This window comes from Xenopus laevis, chromosome 6L (genome assembly GCF_017654675.1).
Source record: "Xenopus laevis strain J_2021 chromosome 6L, Xenopus_laevis_v10.1, whole genome shotgun sequence".
Taxonomy (NCBI): domain Eukaryota; kingdom Metazoa; phylum Chordata; class Amphibia; order Anura; family Pipidae; genus Xenopus; species Xenopus laevis.
In genome coordinates, this window is record NC_054381.1 from 44,900,920 (window position 1) to 44,914,876 (window position 13,957).

The window sequence follows — 13,957 nt, forward strand, 5'->3', positions numbered from 1 at the left end:
AGACTGAAGTTATGACCCCAGCACTACAAGGCAGAAGTCCTATCAACTGAGCCTCTGTGCTGCACATGATAGTAGGGTTCTGAAAGGATAAACTGAGTAAGGCTTTGATGAACCTGACTTTTTTAAAACTCCACTCAATTTCAGTTTACTCCACTTTTGTGAACCCCCTCGTGGAGGTTTCATGGTGGCCCAGCATACCCCCAGTGCCTCTCAGCCTTGTGGGTGGTGATCTAAATGAGTTCTAATGGTCAATAAGGCTGGAGCAAGAGATCAGATACCTGTGGTACATGGGTTTAGAGAACCACCAATCTATATTGGGTCAGACTGCACCCCAACGGCAGGTGCCTGGGATTAGAGGGCCAACTAGACAATGCTATAAACAGATAGTGCTAAGGTTTGTGTAGGAGATCGTTTCAGATGTTGGATTGTAGAATTGGTTTCCTAGCACTCTGGGATGGATGAGGCTAGTTTGCCTAGTGTATTATCTGGCCCTGACGGCAACAGAAAAAACAATATTATACTGTACCTATGAATGTATGAATGGCCTTTGGAGAGAGAGAGAGCAGCACCATACTTCAGGCTAGAGGACACATCTAGGGCAGCAGTCTCACTCTCCCATACTATCTATCACAATGATCTCCTCTCCCCAGCAATTATTACTGTCTCCCTGCTAGTCCCTGTGCTGTGCATGGGCTGCAAACACAATAAGATTTTTCATCCATCCCAACAGCAGCTGTTAGACAAATGCAACGCAACACAGACACTAATCCTAGCGAGAAACCAACACCCAGTGTTCACACTAATGGCAGCCCCATCACACCTTCATATCTGCCCTCTGCCTCAGTATCTGCTGCACAGAGACATATTATGTGCAATTAACAGTAAGATGATAAGAAATACCACCCATTCTGGTCACTCACTCACCTGCTGCAGGCCCTGGGCTTGGAACCCCAGTCGGTATCACACACGGACAGGACAGAGCTGGGCTGCCTCCTGCATCACTCTGCCTGCCTGGCCTAGCACCGCCCCCTAACCCTCTGTCTGCCACAGACAGTTAGAGCAGCCTGTCTGCTGCAGCACAGAAGCCTGCAAGCAATATTCTACTGTGCAGTCATGCAATGCTGCTGCTCTTAGGACTGAATTATGCACTAGGCAAACTAGGCACCTATACAGTATATAAGGCTCCCTTCACAGAACTGATCCTGATTAAGAGAGACATGTCCATCAGGAACATTGTTTTTCTTTTTTTCACACTCTGTACTAATAAATGGGTAAAGCACAATTTTAAACACAGTTTTGTGTCTGTGACTCCTATCTTGTTTCCCTGTTCTGGACAAACACAAAAAGATATATTGTGCGCGTCAGAACAGCATAAGCCTTATCGGATGGTGAAAATCTTTAAAGGAGAAGGAAAGTCATCCTGCACTTGGGGGTGCCAAATGTTAGACACCCCCAAGTGATTGTAATGATTTACCTCCTATCAGCGGAAAACTGCACCAGCCCTGGGTTATACCAGTGAGCACCACGGAGCGCTTCTCTTCCGTTTTCTTCTTTCCTTTGCGCGGCTGCTCATGCACAGTAGAACAAAAAGCTGAACTTTAACTAAAAGTGGGCTATTTCGTCCAACTGTGCATGCTTTTGCCCCGGGAAATTTGAAGAAAGAAGACAACGGAAGAGGAACGAGCTGTGGTGCTCACTGATATAACCCCGGGCCGGTGCAGTTTTCTGCCGATAGGAGCACCGGACAAGGGTTTCAGGTAAGTCAATACAATCACTTGGGGGTGCCTAACATTTGGCACCCCAAGTGCAGGATGACTTTCCTTCTCCTTTAAAAGGGCTGTTCACCTGTCAAACATTTATTTTAGTTCACTTGTTTTCAGATTGCTCACAAGAAGTATATTTTTTTTCAATTGCTTTTCATCTTTCTTTTTCTTTTTTTTTACTGTTTTTTCCTAAACCTTAATTTGAAGTTTAAGGGGTGGTTCGCCTTTAAGTGAACTTTTAGTGTGTTATAGAATGGCCATTTCTAAGCAACTTTTCAATTATTCAATTATTATCCACACTTTCATTATTCATTTTTCACAGTTTTTGAATTATTTGCCTTTTTTTTTATTCTTTCCAGTTTTCAAAGGGGGGGGGGGGTCACTGACCTCATCTGAAAAACGAATGTTCTGTAAGGCTACACATTTATCGGAACTTTTTATTACTAGCCTTTCTGACCTCTCCTATTCATATTCCTTTCTCTTATTCAAACTAATGCATGGTTGCTAGGGTAATTTGGGCCTTAGCAACCGGACTGTTAAATTGCAAACTGGAGAGCTGCTGAATAAAAATCTCAAAAACCACAAATGATAAAAAAGAAAACCAATTGCAAATTGTCTCAGAATATCACTCTCTACATCTTACTAAAATTTAACTAAAAGGTGAACATCCCCTTTAATGTTCCTCTTGCCGGGGTTTCAGTCTGGCAGCTCAGTAATTCAGGTGCAGATTCTGAACTGTTAAAACTTGCTACATTTAGTTGATACATTTCTCAGCAGTATCTGAGGAATATTAACAACTATTTTATCAATGCTAACAACTGCCTTTAATGAAACCCAGATAGGGACAAAGATAAGAAATGTATCACCTAATGTATTACATACAAGAAGCTGAAAAATTTAACTTTACACTTCAATATTAGAAAAACTGTCACAAATAGAAAATAGAAGGTCACTGAAAATATCTGAAAGTAACTGAACTGAAAAAAAGTGTTGGAAGGTGAAAAACCTTTTTAGGGTATGGCCACACTGGGCGTTTTGCAGAGATTTGGTCGCCTGGCGACTAGGGTTGTCACCCGGCCGGTATTTTACCGGCCTGGCCAAGGCCGAGGCCGGTATTACAAATTTACCGGCAATGTAGCTGCCGGTAAATTTGTAATACGATCAAAAGGAGCCCTCGGCCTGCCCCCAATCCCCTGCAACTTACCTTTTTCTTTGCCTCTTCTAGTGTCCGCGGGTCTCCGTCGCGTGGCCCCGCCCCTTTTGACATCACGCCCGCCCCTTTTGAGGCCCCGCCCCCAGCAGCCGGTAAAAAAAATATATAAAAGGTGGCAACCCTACTGGCGACTAATCGCCTTGTCTTTGCGGCGACCAATCTCCCCAAATGCCTTCCCTGACTCTGCACCGGCTAAAATGAAAAAATGCCAGTGCTAATCACATGCAGCAATTCATTTTCCGAGTCAACTTCGTGTGACTTCGGAAATCGCCCAGTGTGGCCTAACCCTTAAGGGTACACCTAACAAAGTACGAGCACTTTTCCCTACATAAGCCGTATCTGTTGTCCTGAAGCAGCAGGGTGAAATGGTACAACATTCTACCAACGGTCACAGTATTAAAACACTATGCAGCATTCTAAACAAAACAAAAAGAAAACTGCAGGAGTTGTGTACATGCCCTTGTGGGAAACTATACATCTGCCAGACAAGTAAACAGGAGAAGGTCCATATAAAGAACTATCGAGGAAACATAAAGAATTCTAAAATAAATACTATTATACCCATAGGTAAGTTAACTTAGATAAACTAAATAATTCAGTAAAGTAAAGTTAATTTAAAGGTGAATTAACTCTTTAAATGAAGATAGTAGGGATGCACTGAATCCACTTTTCCTTTGTGAAACATTCGGACAAATACCGAACTGAATCTGAACCCTAATTTGCATATTCAAATTAGGGGTGGGAAGGGGAAACCATTTTTTACTTCCTTGTTTTGTGACAAAAAGTCATTCGGATTCGGATTCTGTTCGGACGGGCAGAAGGATTCGGCCTAATCCGAATCCTGCTGAAAAAGGCCAAATCCTGAATTCGGTGCATCCCTAGAAGATAGCAAAAATACCTGCTCCCAACACTGTGTTTAAGTTTATGCTCTTTTCACCCTTTCAGTTCTGCTTATATGTTCTATTCATTGTTTACCTTCTTTTTTCCCATTTATTTGAATTCCTATTTCATATATTTTCTCCTCTTCTCTATTCTGCTTTCCTTTTGTCTCTGTTTTTAAGCCCTTTTGGTCTGTACCCTCAACCATCCTCCTTGACAATTTTGAGTTTTCCACTATTCCCCTTTTCACTCTCTCTATTCCACTATATCCATATCTGACTTCATTTAAAATAAAAATGTATTTCCTTTTTCTGTGTAATAATAAAACAGTAGCTTGTACTTGATCCAAACTGAGATATAATTAATCCTTATTGGAAGTAAAATCAGTGTACTGGGTTTATTTGATGTTTACATGATTTTCTAGTGGACTTAAGTTATCCGGAAAACATCAGGTCCTGAGCATTCTGGATAACAGGTCCCATACCTGTTTCATCACTATCCAGTAAATGGGCATCACTGCCAATGACTAAGGATCCCTCTCCAACCCCATCTCTGCCCATTGTAGTAGAAGGTTTTTATTCTTATTGTGATTTAAACTTTTGCAAAGCTAGAACATTAAGGCATGTTATGTAAAAAGTTGCAACATAATGCAGTCACACTTTCCAGAAGAGTAAAATCACAGCAAATAATTCAGCAGAACAACTGAAATTCTATATCAAAAATGTTAATATTTGAAACTGAGGGTTGTGAATGTGGTGTTTCTTATTGGTGTTTGGTGTAAATGTGCACCAAAGTTGCTGAGAATGAAAATCCATCCACCAAACACAGCGAGGCAGCTTGCTCTGATAATGAGATTTTTCAAAAGGGGCCTGGAATCAATGGAAATTCATAGATTTCCAATAACAATTATCATCTCTGTTCCTTGTGATGTAAATGACTCAAGTAGCCCAAAGCTTGTGAGATATTCTCCTATAAAACATGATCTACTTCTGTAAGAGCTTACGTAAATGAATATCAACCAATCAGAAGGAGGAGCAGTGTGACTGAGGCAACAGTTGTAGGGTCTGTTTCTTCAATAGTTACCCCTCTGCTTTTCAGTAAAAATTGGTGAGTTTGTATGGAGAGAGTGCAAAGATGTGCAACTAAATTGATAAAGGAGATGAAAGATTTAAGTCTGGGATTGTTTTCTCTAGGAAAAAGATGCTTGCGAGGGGACATGATTGTACATTAAGTACATTAGAGGACATTATAGATAGACAGATAGAGGAGGTTCTTTTTTTCCCCATGCACCAGAGACCACCCCTTAAAACTAGAGGAACAGAACTTTCACTTGAAGCAGCATTGGTGGTTCTTCTTCACGGTGAGGGTACTGAAGTAGTTTAGGTGCATGGAGGGGTCAGTGTGAGTGTGTGTATATAGGTGCACTGGGGTTTATTTGGAAGGGTTAAACTTGATGGACTTTTTTTTTTTTTTTTTTCAATATTTTTATTTTGTTTTACAAAGAAAAAGAAACAGAAGAAAATCAAATTACAGCCAGTACACCTATTTTCCATAAAAAGTCTTACAGACAGTAATGCATTGCATGTAAAAAAAAAAAAAAAAAAAACAGCTTCTATAATGCAAAGATACAGATCACAATTATTGCAGTCAACAATGAGGAAAATAGGACACCAACCTTAGTTAGACAGGAAAGAATAGACAGAAGTAGTAAAAACAGAAACCAAAGAACGTATCCATAGGGGGTGCATATTCAGTGAAGAATATGATCACATAAGAATATAGGTGTGTCTTGGGGAAAAAAGGCAAATGGCAAATCTAGGGTACAAGCCACCTAACGTACCCATAGCTAACCTAGTGCTGATAGCCCTCTATATTGAATCCAGGGGCCCCAGAGCTTGTGAAAAGAGCGCAAGTCACCCCTGGCTAGTGATGAAAGCCTTTCCATAGACATATAGGTATCTAGTCTGTGTTTCACCTCCTGTAAATTTAAAGAGTTGGTTTTCCAAGCCTTGGCAATAGTCTGTTTGGCCGCCGTAAATATACGGCCTACTAGCTGCCGAACCCATTTGTTCCCACCTGGCACTCGTCCATGTAGCAGAGCTTCCAGAGGGGATTTCCTAAGTATAAGCCCAGTGATGCTAGTTACCATCGTATAGACCCTGGTCCAAAACCGGACAGCCTTAGGACAATGCCACCAAATATGAATAAAGGAACCAGTCTGCCCGCAACCCCTAAAGCACACCGGAGAGGAGGTGGGGTACCATTTCGCAAGCTTTTCGGGAACTAAATACCACCTAGTGACCACCTTTTGAGAAGTTTCCTGTACCAAAATACTAGGGGAACACCGAGACATGTCCCGCAACATGTCCAGCCAAGCATCCTCCTCCAAGCAGAGACGAAGGTCTTGCTCCCACTGCTTAACAAAAATCAAATCTTTAACAGGCGTCTGGTGTATTAAGACATCATAAATTCTAGATATGGCCCCTTTATATGGGATGGAGTGCAGGCATAAGTGTTCAAACATTGTGGGTGCAGGCAAGTCCCGCAAAATGTTCCCCGTTAGGGAGAGAAAATAGTGGCGTATTTGGGCATATCTAAATGATTCAGTGATAGGCATATGGAATTTCTCTTGGAGTGTTTGGCAAGACAGAAACACATGATCCCTGGTGAGCTGATGCAGAGCTAAAAGGCCATTGTCCTGCCACCAAGAGAAGGCACCCCCCTCCCTGCCCGGAGGGAAGTCAGGATTGTTCAGGAAAGATAACACAGGACGGTGGGCCGACCCTAATGGGTATTTGGTAGAAGCCGACTTCCACACTTGCAGGGAATGGTTCACCGTGGGGCAATAAGTGGGGTCAGAGGAGGCCCCAATCCACATTAAATTGCTGAGAAGAGTGCCCCCCACCGAGCTTTGCTCTAACTGTGTCCAAAGAGGGGAAGTACTCTGGGTATGCCATTCCACCATTTGAGCCAGCTGAGCCGCAATATAATAGGCCCTAAGACTAGGAATCCCCAAGCCACCCTTAGTCCGATTCCGGTAGGCTATGCTTGCCCTCAGCCTAGACCGTTTACCACCCCATACAAATTTTAGGCATTGAGACTGCAGTTTAAGTAGAGTAGTCATAGGGGGGTTAACTGGAAGTGTGCGAAACAAATACAACAGATGGGGGAGGACTGTCATTTTCAGGGCATGTACTTTCCCTAACCAGGATAACTGCAAGGGTTCCCAAGAACGTAACATGGAGAACAGTCGTTTAATTGTCCCCGGATAATTGGCTTGGGATAGGCTACTATATTCTGGAGTGATCTGAACCCCCAAATATTTTATGCTTTTAGGTTGCCAGTGAAATCCAAAGTTAATCTCCAGCAGCTTTTGAGTATGGGGAGGGAGATTAATGTTCAGCGCTTCGGATTTTTGGGAATTAACCTTCAGACCAGAGACTGAGCCAAACTCAGAGAGTAGAGTATATAAATATGGGAGAGATGTCATAGGCTTGGAAACCAACAGTAATAAGTCATCAGCATAGAGGACACATTTATGATGAATCTCACCTATCTGAAGACCATGGATGTCAACGTGTTGCCGAATATGAATTGCCAGGGGTTCAATAATGAGGGCAAACAAGAGAGGGGAAAGAGGACACCCCTGACGGGTGCCCCTCTTAATAGGAAACGGTGCGGACAGAAAGCCTAAGTGTCGTACACGCGCTCTGGGGGAGTGATATAGGGCTTGGATAACATTAAGAAATTCAGGAGGGAAGCTATATGATTGGATAGTCTGGACCAAATAACGCCAGGAGACTGTATCGAAGGCCTTTTCTAGGTCCAACGATAGGAGCATGGAAGGAGTAGCGGTCGTTTTGCTAAAGTGAACCAGGTCAATGACCCTGCGGATGTTATCGGTCACCTGCCTATGCGGAATGAACCCGGCCTGGTCCTTATGAATCAGATCACCAATAAACAGGCTTACCCTGTTTGCCACAATTTTGGCCAACAGTTTAAGATCAATGTTTAGCACTGAAATGGGCCGAAAGTTTTTGATGGACTTTTTTTTAAACCAAACTTAACTGTATATATTATAGTAGCTGTGCTTTAAAAAAAATCACACACACACAAATCCACACATCCATCATGTGCAACCTCTTGTTCGACAAAACCTACCTACCTGCTAGCTGATTATGATCCAAAATTAGGCGCTTGTGGTCATAGGGTGGGGGACCCAGATAATTAACTTGTCCAAGGTCCCAAAGTTTCTGATTGTGGCCTTGTATGGTGGTCCCTCCTTTAACAAAGTGCCATTCTCTGCTACTTTTCATCCTTTCCCTATATGCCATTCTAAACTATTATTTTCCTATGTGCCGATCTTTTCTCCTTTTCCATCTCTCATTTCCCCATTTCTCCATGTACTATTCTCTCCTCTTCCCCACTATTTTACATGTCTTCTCTTTAAACCTCCCCATGTCTGTCTTTCCCTTATGCCAATGCTTCATATTTTAACATTCTCTCCCCATAATGTTGTTTTAGGCCCTGGAGAGCTGGGGAATTTTTTTGAGCAATATTGCGGAGGGAGAAATAAACCCTTGCTACTAAAATCCCCTACCCTACATAGACCCCCCTCCCTGCTCCCCCAGCTTAGATGGTACCTTTGCTAAATGCCCCTTACTCATTACTTACCCCTCAGTGCAGATTCTGTCCAGTGGAGTTCATCTTCAGCTGCTTCGGTAATCTGCGGTTCTTCTTCCAGCATTTCAATCTGCCACTTACTACTACATAGTTGCTTTGCTAAATGGAACTCTTTGATAAATGTCTTCAAACTGAAGACAAAATAAAATAAAGAACAAAGAATGAAAACGTTGAACTTCCTTGTAAAATAAATTTTAAGGCTGATATACTTACCCTAAAACCCTTGGACTGAACAGTTACAGGAAAATGTCTGTTTTATAGAATTCTATAGCATATACAATTCTTTTCTGCCTCTAGTCTTACCTGATGAGCCCCGGTGCCTTGTTTCTCACTGCTAATGTACAGACTGGTCTCAGGTGACAGCTGCATTTTTCATTCCCCACCTAGGGACCAGAATGCTTTGCAGGCGCGAAGGAGAACGCCTGTGAGTTTGGTATCTTGGATGCCAAGATGCTGTTATAAATAGATCTCTAAGCTACTGCTGGGGAATCATTTCATGGAAGGATTATTTCTGTGCACTGTACAATGGTTCTTTTTTTTTTTTTTAGACCAAATCAATATATCCATTTGCTTATATGTTTTAAGGCTAATTCATAAACACTTACAGGTCACAGAGATAAATCATAATATGCTATATAATGTTTTTTTTAAATAACTAATTTTTTTTTTAAAAAAAAAAAATCTCATTACAGCAGTACAGTGAAACACTACATTAGAGTGTGTATAATGTTTAAGATAGCATTACATTGGGCATTACACTGCTCAGCTAGCTATATATATCCTACCTCTCACTACTAACCTGGGCTACTGCACATTTCTTTTAACACTGTCTCCTACTGAGGCCTTCCTACACCTCAGGCTCTTCTGGCACAAACCATCCCTCCAGCAAATGGGGTTCAAAGAAAGAGGCCAATCACATGGTGACTTGGCTTTTTATAGACTAGGGAACCCTGACCAACTATTGGACTACCAGGAACATGGAAGTAGGGACATCCCAACTGCAAAACATAACCAGACCGTAGCTGGCTTATGCCTTATGGGGACTGCCTGAAGTAAAGGTGAGCTTAATGGGGTAATTCACCTTCAAACTAGTTGTTTTCAGATAGATCACCAGAAATAACAACTTTTTCCAATAACTTTCTATTTTATATGGGGGTTATTTACTAAATTCCGAATGCAAAAAACACGGAATTTTTTTTATAAAATCAGACTTTTAAAAAAAATCACGAATTTTTCGCAATTTATTAAACCCCGAGGATGGAAAAGTCAGAATCTGAAAATCCGGCATCTCAGACCTGTCGACTTTGCATATACGTCAATGGGAGAAATACCAATAATTTATTAATAATAATAAATGCTGTAGGGGGCCCGAGGGTAAGGGGGGCCCGGCCACGCCACACTTACTTGATTAGCTGGGCCCCCCATCTTTCTGAGAGCTGCTGACTTCGGGAAGGCATGGACGTTTAAGGGGCCCTGGCCACCAATTTTCTCATAATGTGGGGGGGGGCCCTGGCTACCAATTTTGGCCACCAATAATTTATTTGAAAATCGGATTGAAAAATCTGTAAAAATCGTGAAACTCTGATTTTTTTTTTCCCTTTTCGGGAAAAATGTAATAATAAATAAGCGGAAAAAACCAGAGCAGATTTGATCGGAGTTTGTAGCAGAAAATATTGAGATAAACTCGAACTCTCTGGGTTTCATTACAGGCAGCTGTTAGAATCAATACAAAAGTTGCTCATACTCCAGAGATTAGTGATGTGCGGGTCAGGGTTTCCCTGACCCGCACCCGACCCTAACCCGCCCTGCTCCAACCCGCACCCGCTTCCGGGCTCCGGTTTTATAGACCCGCGCCGACCTGCCTTGCCGATGACGTCACAAAAAGGGCGGGCTTCATCTAAAGCTGTGTTGGCATGTGCTATGTTCTCTTAATTTCTATCACTGAGAAACTGAGAAGGATTTACTAAAAACCTAAGTGAATCTAACTAATTTTAATATGTAATAATCACAAAATGAAACACATTTTCAAAAGATGCCACTTTTTTCACAAGCTATGGTTATGCATGCCCTCAGGCCCGGATTTAGGGAAAGGCCCCCTAGGCCCGGGCCTAGGGCGGCAAGATGTTAGGGGCGGCAAGAAGGCGCCCCCTAACATCTTGTGTAAGTCGGCTGCTCCTGATAGATCCGGCTGGCTTTAGGACCGCTCCTCCAGCCTATCTCCCGCTGTGGCTCCGCCCCCTCCCACTCCTCTCTGTGCTCGTGCTGCTGCTGCCTCTGCTGTACTGCGTGTGTCCCAGCAAGGTGATCTGTTCCTGGTATGTACATTTAATATTTCCCCTGCAGATCTGCCGTATATCGGCCATGTAGAGAAATATGTCATAGTCAACTTGCAGATTTGCTGGAGGTGCAGAATCACAAGTGTTCTAACGTCTAAACCTGTTACAGATTTTTTTATGTCCCTTTCCTGCTTCCTACAAAATGAAAACCATTTCAGTTCTTGTATTATAAGGGATAATGTATAACAAACAAGGGAAAGTTGTGCTCACCACTATTTTTTAAAACCAATAGGCGGGGGTGCAATGAGGCTGTGACCACAAAATACATATAGACAAACACAAGAGTCCTCTGCACTCAACCCATTATCAATATATTTAAGACAGCGACATTTTGTGCATACTGCTACTAAAAAATGCCTTACCCTTTAAACAAAACAGGGTCATCCCATATCTGGCCAGTCCTACGCTTAATTTTCATCTGATTCATTAAGAATTCTATTGCTTCATTATACATTTTACAAAGGGACTAGGTTTTACCTGCAACTTACTAGCTGCTTTCAAAGTAAACCTCCATACTTGGCTGCCCTTTTATTATAAGGGATAATGTACCCCCTACTGTAAATGATAAGGATATTAGAAGTCACTGAGGGGTTCTATGGCCATATAAAGGCACAAGGCTGCAGGCTGAGTTATACAGGGAACTCTGAGTATCACTTATGTATTATAATGGATAATGTACCCCCTACTGTAAATGATAAGGATATTAGAAGTTACTGACGGGGTTGTTCTGTGACCATATAAAGGCACAAGGCTGCAGGCTGAGTTATACAGGGAACTCGGAGTATCATCATGTATTATAAGGGATAATGTACCCCCTACTGTAAATGATAAGGATATTAGAAGTCACTGAGGGGTCCAGTAACCATATAAAGGCACAAGGCTGCAGGCTAAGTTATACAGGGAACTCGGAGTATCACTCATGTATTATAAGGGATAATGTACCCCCTACTGTAAATGATAAGGATATTAGGAGTCACTGAGGGGTTGTTCTGTGACCATATAAAGGCACAAGGCTGCAGGCTGAGTTACACAGGGAACTCGGAGTATCACTCATGTATTATAAGAGATAAAGTACCCCCTACTGTAAATGATAAGGATATTAGAAGTCACTGAGGGGTTCTGTGACCATATAAAGACACAAGGCTGCAGGGTGAGTTATACAGGGAACTCTTGAGTATCACTCATGTATTATAAGGGATAATGTACCTCCTACTGTAAATGATAAGGATATTAGAAGTCACTGAGGGGTTGTTCTGTGACCATATAAAGACACAAGGCTGCAGGCTGAGTTATACAGGGAACTCGGAGTATCACTCATGTATTATAAGGGATAATGTCTGCTGAGAAATAGGAACTACAAAGATTATGATGCTGCCAAGATTTGACTTTTTTATTTTATAATAAATATTTAACTGATGCTGCGGCTGCCCACTGTAGCACAATTGACAAACTTATCAAAACAAGGGACACATCTCTCTTTGCATCTATGTATAAAAAGGTGTCTATATATAGAGAATATACATAGATATATCTCAAACAAGCCTAACTACTAGTTGATCCATCTGATCCACTTTTGCATAAATGTCCTGATTGGAAAAAGATTCGCATCCAGAAAATGCGTGCGGGGGGGGGGGGGCGGCACAGTAGCTGGGCCTAGGGGGGCAAGGAGGGTAAATCCGGCCCTGCATGCCCTATTCCTCACCGCCAACTTGCATGTGAATATAATAAAACGCATGTGCCTATTTTATGTTTCTGAGCAGAAGGATCACTGGCAGCTGATCTGAGCATGCCCTGGAAAAAGTAGCCAAGACAAAATGCCGGAAAATGATGTAATGAAAGCACTTACCTCTGCACTAGGCAACATGACTCCACTTTTTCCATTATACTGAATGGTAATTCTGTGCAACACTTTGTGCTGAGCTCTATTTGCATGAGTCAGGACAATTCTCTTTCGGGATTTTTTTATTTCATTAACTGAAAAATCCCAAAATCTGGCCTAATGCGGAATTTAGAAGATGTCTTGTATATCTTGTATATTTATACTAAAAAAAAGACTATTTTGATCATACACCGATTTTCCACGGCACAAATATTAATTTAGGTACTAATGTTAGGTTAAAAAAATATATCCAACAGTGTTTAATGCAAATGGCAGGCAAAGTCAGGGGGTTGACAAATCAAAACTACCAATGAGAATTCTACAGCCTAAAATCTTCAATAAAAAATTAAGAAGAATTATTGGGCAATATTAATTTAAGAATCAAACATTGATGTTGCTGGACTACAGTACCCAGCATGCCTTAACCTTAATATTATGTTAAAGTATGCTGAACTGAGCAACTACTGAATATAATGCGGTTGAGTAGTGCACCCTAACCGCATGTCCAAGCATTCAATTGCTGCAAGTGGTGGGTCTGAGGGTGCACATGCAATAGATGCACATACAAACACACTGTGCAAGAGTTCTGTGTCTGCATACCAGATAAGTATTAGGATCAAGGGCAACATAAACAAAGAGTCATTTTCAGGGAAGATTTGCTGCCCCTGGTAGCGAAATTTTAATGTGGATCTCCTAGTTTGTCATTGCCCTGGCACGCTGGTACTCACAACTCTTAGGGGCAGATTTATCAAGGGTCGAAGTGAAAATTCGATTTTTTAAGTTTATTTTAGTGTAATTTGACTAGGGAATAGTTAAAATTGGATTCAAGTTTTTTTTTTTTTTAAAAAAAAAAATCTGAATTTTGAAATTTATCATGTACTGGACTTTTAAGAATTCGAATTTTACTATTTTCCAAAAAAAAAAAAAAAAAAAAACACGCCAAATTGCTGTTTTAGCCTTTGAGGGATATCCTGGAATCAACTTGGAGTGGTTTGGAGACATCATGAAAATCAATTTTTTTTTTTTTGGTGAAAAAGCTTGAATCGAATTTGATTCAAATTAGTTTTGAACTCGATTCGAGTTTGCGGGTCGATCCTATTCACACGAATTTGAAAAATTCTATTTGTTTTTTTAAAATTCCAATTGGTCATTTTTTTAAAATTCATGGAAGTTTTTACAAACTCCCATGAACTCAAAATTCGAC

At 41.4% G+C, this 13,957-nt stretch overlaps 1 protein-coding gene across 2 annotated transcripts in view; it reads right to left on the reverse strand.

Annotated features, from left to right (window-relative positions):
* The window catches only part of scrn1.L (secernin 1 L homeolog), a 31,072-nt gene extending 22,135 nt beyond the window's left edge, over positions 1–8,937 (reverse strand). The window contains exon 1 of one of the 2 annotated variants that reach the window (XM_041565453.1): positions 8,842–8,937. The gene's annotated coding sequence lies outside the window, so the exon portion shown is untranslated. 2 annotated transcript variants of the gene reach the window in all.
* Between the last annotated feature and the right edge of the window lie 5,020 nt (positions 8,938–13,957).